The sequence below is a fragment of the Cervus canadensis genome, chromosome 11 (assembly GCF_019320065.1).
Source record: "Cervus canadensis isolate Bull #8, Minnesota chromosome 11, ASM1932006v1, whole genome shotgun sequence".
NCBI lineage: Eukaryota > Metazoa > Chordata > Mammalia > Artiodactyla > Cervidae > Cervus > Cervus canadensis.
Window position 1 is genome coordinate 46,710,740 of NC_057396.1, and position 6,028 is coordinate 46,716,767.

The 6,028-nt window shown below is 52.3% G+C and overlaps 1 pseudogene across 1 annotated transcript; it reads left to right on the forward strand.

The window, feature by feature from the left end:
* Positions 1-2,144: 2,144 nt before the first annotated feature.
* On the forward strand, positions 2,145-5,554 carry LOC122449430 (annotated as a pseudogene). The gene is made up of 4 exons (XR_006271939.1): positions 2,145-2,659; positions 3,771-4,494; positions 5,076-5,108; positions 5,194-5,554. The product of XR_006271939.1 is annotated as an ecto-ADP-ribosyltransferase 5-like (transcript).
* The last annotated feature ends 474 nt before the right edge of the window (positions 5,555-6,028 follow it).

Below are 6,028 nucleotides of genomic sequence, written 5' to 3' on the forward strand. Positions count from 1 at the left end.
TTGAACTGTGGTATTGGAGAAGACTCTTGAGAGTCCCTTGAACTGCAAAGAGATCAAACCAGTCAATTGTAAAGGTAATCAATCCTGAATATTCATTGGAACGATTGATGCTGAAGCTGAAGTTCTGATACTTTGGTTACCTGATTCGAACAACTGACTCATTGAAAAAGACCCTGATGCTGGGAAAGATTGAAGGTGGGAAGAGAAGGGGATGACAGAGGATGAGATAGTTGGATGGCATCACCGACTTGATGGACATGAGTTTGAGCAGGTTCTGGGAGTTGGTAATGGACAGGGAGCCGGCATGCTGCAGTCCATGCGGTCACAAAGACTTAAGCACGACTGAGTGACTGAATTGAACTCCCCATCTATTTCTGGATGTCTCAGAACACTAACCTCTGCCCCAGGTGATTGGACCAGAGCTCTTCCCATGAAAAAAGGAATCTCTGAATCCAGAGAGAAATCAAGGATCCAGGCTGGAACAACAGCTTCCCCACTGGGTTTGGTCCTGCATTCAAAACCCCTGGCCTCAGGGAGTAGCTCTTTATTGATCCTTTCAGGAGAGCATGGAGACTCACCTGAGGAGCAAGAAGAGATTCCCAGAGTAGAGAGTCTGGGTCCCAACTCCAGCGTTAATTGACCATGTGATCTTGGAGGACTGTCTACTTCACTCCAGACCACTGTTCAATTACTAGATTTGACTCCATCTCTTGAAGCCTTTCTTGAAGACAGGTCTCTCAATGGGAGAAGCAATTCCCAAAGCCAGAGGATAGAGAGAGGACAAAATACTGATACCAGCAGATCTTGTCAGAGGACGCGTCCATCCCTTCATGCCTAGTTGTCCCAGACAGTATAGTATCTTCTGTTCCAGCAACTGTCAGTGCTCAGGACCCTCTAGAGGGAGTGGCATCAGGATATGTAGGTGAGATGCTGTTTTTCACAATAATGTAAAACAGCAGAAGGTCTCCTGATACCAGTCTCATTGGAAGGGGATGAAAGAACTTGTCTTGATTTGCTGTGTTTGCCAACAAGCAGTCTGGTTTTTTGGACTGCCGCTCTTCTATTTTGTTTATGTTCTGGTTTGTGGGATCTCAGTTCCCTAAACAGGGATTGAATAGGGCCACCACAGTGAATACCTAAATCACGATCCCTAGGCCTAAATCATCATCGACCAGGGAACTCCTTGGGATGCCCCTCTTTTCACCCTCCTCCCTCAACCCTGGACACAGTTTGTCTTCCTTTTTAGTCTACAGAAAGGATTTCTGGAGGAAGCAGTATTCTAGGCAAAGGAAATTCTTTATTTGGCTGGCAACCTGAGTAGATGAGGGAACAAAGATTGGGCTGAATTAATGAGCCAGACCAGGACAAGGCCCTGGGATAAAGCTAACATTTTATGCTCATCTCAGACACAGCAGGTAGCAGGCACATCCCTTTAATCCTGGTTTCTGGACCCCTAGGTCCTCTGGGCACTCTGGAGGAGGAACCCTGCCACCCCCAGAGGTTCATGATGCTAGAAAGTTCTTCCCAGAGCCGCTGACTGATTCCTCACTGGTCCCTTCTTCCATTACCTCCCAGGGGACATCCAAAACACAGAGTTGGGTATTTATAGGCAAGCCCAGGGAGGTGAGGGGAAAGGTTAGTGTTTATAAACATGGGGTCACCTGCGTCTGAGAGGTCAGGGCACAGAGGGTCTGGGGAAGGGCAAGGCTGGCCCCTGAGGATGTGAGGGAGAGAGCCCTGCATCTGGGCAAGGCTTACGGAAGGGAAGGGGTATAAAGAGAAAGGAGAGGGGTGGAGACCGCTCAGATGCTGGAGTACACATCACCCAACAGTTGGCCATATGCAAATTGTATGCAAATCAACGAGTGCACAAGTGGTGACCTCTCAGCGGGAGGAAACCTTTTGGTCCCCTCCACCTACTGGTGGGGAGGCCCAGCCATATTGGTGAGGGCCCTCCCGAGGGAGAGACCACGTCTCAAAATTCCCCTTCTCTAGCCCTGGTCTTGCTAGAAGACAAAGAAGGTCCTCGAGAAAGACTGCGCAGTCACTGGGAAGGGGAGTTACAGCTCTCAGTTCCGCTCCCCCAACCCCGGTGTCGTTGTGGAAGAGAGGTGTCGGGTTACCGCCACCAGTGCTATACTTAGCCGCGGACTTTGTTGATCTGCGGGACTCCGGGGACAGGGAACATCGTTGCGCCCGCGTAGACTTCAGCCCCCCGCTGCCCGGAAACTTAAGTGCTTTTCTCGCTCTGGGTCTTCGCCACCTCCAGGTGGGTCCTTGACTCCCGTCTCCTCCTCTTTCCAAGCGGAGCCAAATTACCCATCCGCCTATATCACCCCCGGGGCAAAAGGTGCTGAGCACTCCGGCAGCCGGGAGGAGGGGAGCAGACTGAGATTGTGCAGGGGTGAAGGCGGTGGATGCTAAAACCCAAGCCCCACCCACTCACTTAAACCCGCCCTTGGCCCCGCCCAGGCCCTGCCGGGCCAAATCTCTGTCCCCCAGCCCATCGAAGCCAAGCCTGGACCGTCGCTGGTCCCACCCTCAACTGGATCTCAACAAGTGTCTCTGAGGAATAATGTTGGCAGCTCTGCTGATCGCCCTCAGCTGCCTCAGCCTCCACACCCTCGGCAGCGGTGTCCACCCATCTGTCCCCTGGCAGGTAACAGGGGGGAACTATCTGCTGCCACATAAGGAACACTTCGGGGGAACCCATTGCCTTGACTCCTCAAAGATCCCTCCCAGGAATGCTTCTCTAGGATGTCATCCTCCGAACCCTCTTCCTCTCAGGAACCTCCACACCCGCAGGGAGCCCCAAGTTCCCATTCCATCTCCCAGAACCCCACCTCCACTCACTGGTCCTCCTGTGACCCTCCTTCCTTCATACCCTCCTCCCTCGGGACAGCCTCCAGCTTTCTCCTCTCACTTCCCATCTCCCACCATGGCCCAGCCTGCACACTCTCCTTAGGGTTACCTGTGTATGACTCTCCTGCAGCCTCTCCCAGACCAGGGCTTGACCTCCTCCCCACTCCCACCCCAGGTTGGAGGATGCAGGCTTCTAGAGCAGGAGAGGACTGAGTCTCAGAGCTGACAGGGACCTGGTGTGGTGTCTACACACCTGTGTGGGAGAGGGAAAGAGTCAGAGGCTGGGCATGGGGTTAGGTCCTTGGAGATTGATTGTATATTTGTATGTCATCTGCACAGTGAGTCTCAGAGCCAGCAAGGTGTTTGGAGGTCATCCAGCCCCATGTCCCACCAAGTGCAGGAACCTAATGATAGATGACTCCTCTTAGTACACAGTGAGGATCTATACGCAGTCCTGACAATAACCCTATGAGGTTGCAAGTATCCTCAGTGTATTGGGGGAAAACCTGAGCCCAGAAAAGTTGAGACTTGCCCAAGATCTCACAAGCAGTAAGTGGTGAATTCAGGAATTAACCCATACTTGACTGACTCCAGGGCCTGTTATTTACATTTTGGAGCTCTTGGCAAATTTCACACCCTATTTTGGGCATAGAAATGAGATTTGGGGGCACTTGGGGGGTGGGAGTTTTTTTGGTCCCACAGTGCAGCCAATCTTAGTTCCCTGACCAGGAATTGAACCTGTGCCTCCTGAATAGGAAGCCCAGAGTTTTAAGCACTGGACTGCCAGTGAAGTCCCAGATTGAGATTCTGTGCTTCTAAACTGATCTTCCACCAGGACCTCTGTCCAGTACCCTGAACTTATATGTTTTCCTGTGTGGCTCCTCTCTTCCTTTTCTCTATTATTGCAGAATATTTCCATCCAGAACCTGAGCCTGGCTCCAGATACATTTGATGATGCCTATGTGGGCTGCTCGGAGGAGATGGAGGAGAAAGCAGTGCTTCTGTTAGAGAAGGAGATGGCCAACCATGCCCTGCTGCGGGAGTCCTGGGAGACAGCCCAGAAGGCCTGGGAGCAAAAACATCCAGGGCTCATTCTGCCTCCTGGCTTCAGAAGCCAGCACGGAATCGCCATCATGGTCTACACCAACTCATCCAACACTTTGTACCGGGAGCTGAACCAGGCTGTGCGGACTGGTGGTGGCTCCTGGGAGTCCTACATGAACCACTTCCCTTTCAAGGCCCTGCATTTCTACCTGACCCGGGCCCTGCAGCTGCTGCGGGGCGGTGGGGGCTGCAGCAGGGAACCCGGGCAGGCGGTGTTCCGAGGCGTGGGCACCATTCACTTTGAACCCAAGAATGTGGGGGACTCTATCCGCTTGGGCCAGTTTACCTCCAGCTCCCTGGATGAGGCAGTGGCCCGCAGATTTGGTAATGCCACCTTCTTCTCTCTAAGGACTTGCTTTGGGGCCCCAATCCAGGCCCTGTCTGTCTTTCCTAAAGAGCGTGAGGTGCTGATCCCCCCACATGAAGTCTTCGTGGTGACGAGTTTCTCTAAGGAAGGAAACAAAAGCCTGGTGACTCTCTCCAGCAGTGACCAGATGTGCAGCCACTTTAACTGCGCCTATCTGGGTGGTGAGTCATGCATGAGGGAAGCAGGACTGCCAGGAGGTCCCCAGTTGATTTCAGTCCCCAAGGCCTTCAAGAGACCCACGTCATTAATGAGGACGTTGAGGGCCAGAAGCTAGTTGGAGATATTTTTCTCTGTGACTCAGGTTCTGCCAGCTCAGAGATAGTCGGATGAGTGTTTTCTGCACATGTGATATTCTCAGATGATTCTCTAAATGTTCTCAAAATTTTCCTTCTGCTACACAGTCTAATAGACCAAAACGTTAAGGAAGGCAATAAGTGGAGGAAAGTGGCAGGAGTGCAGCTTCAGATCTCAGGAGGCCATGGGCATAGTGAGTTGATGGGACGCATATGTGCTATTCCCCAGTACTGAGGCAGGGCAGAGTGACTGGGCCAAGATGGGGCAGGGATGGAAAGGCAAAAAGGGAAGCTTTCTTGCAGGAGGAGGAAGGGAAGTCAGAAGTGTATTTGGCAGAAGGGAAAGGTGGATTGTGATGAGGAGTGGCCTTGCCAGGGCCTGGTGGGAAGGGAAGTTTGTGGTGTGAGGGTCTGTCTACTTGGAGGCCTCACTGTGGTGTCTTTTGCAGAGAAGAAGAGGCTGAGCTGTGAGTCTGTGCCAAGTGAGTCACCCTCGGGTCCCTACCTCGACTGTTTGACTCCCCACTGGCCCTGCTGACCATTCACTCTCTTTTCTTCTCTCTCTAGCAGGCGGGCAGGCAGACTCACTCTCCAAAGGGCCTTTCCTCTGCTCTCCTGGAAGACCCTGCTCTTGGCCTCTTGGGGGTTCCAGCTCTTAGGAGCTGGGCACTGTAAATTCAATGCCTGCCACTTAGGAGTCCTGGGAATATGTGACCTCCAGATGAAGAAGGGGGGCTTCGAAGAGCCTGGAGAAGCAACAAGATGGTTTCAGACCCAGACCTAGCAGCCATGTCTTCAACCAGGATGTCGGGGGATCTGAGGCCATGGTAGGGTGGAGGGAGCCCCGCTATATGGTGGGGACTCCTGGGAACAAGCAAGGATAGTGTTGTGATGGCTACTCCATTAAACAGTGCTGCAGTATGGTGACATCAAATTTCATGACTGCTTTGTTTCATGAGACTGGACTATCTGCCCTGCTTTGGTCTTATGGGACTCAGGGACTCAGGGACTCAAATGAATGACTTCTTGATCACTTTTAGACATGGTCCAGGTGCAGACCCTTGTCACACCCCATAGCCTGCAACCCCAGATGCTTTAATAGACAGAGAGGTTCCTCACAACAGCCAGGAAGGCAGGAAGGGGGACAGATGGCTTCCTCGGCCATTTGTCAGACAAGGAATGCAGAGCCAAGGAAGGAAGCAACTTGCTGAAGGGCAGGGAGGTTGTTTTCAAACCAGGACCCCTGTCTCCCAGCCTCAGTTCCATCAAAAGTCTGAAGGAGCTCAAAGTAGGATCCTAAGCCCAAGATATCAGGTCCCCAGAGCAAGCCATTTCTCTGTGTTCTGGCTCCCACCAGGGTTCATTTCAGGGTTGGTGATTTGAAAACATCATGAGACAGAGA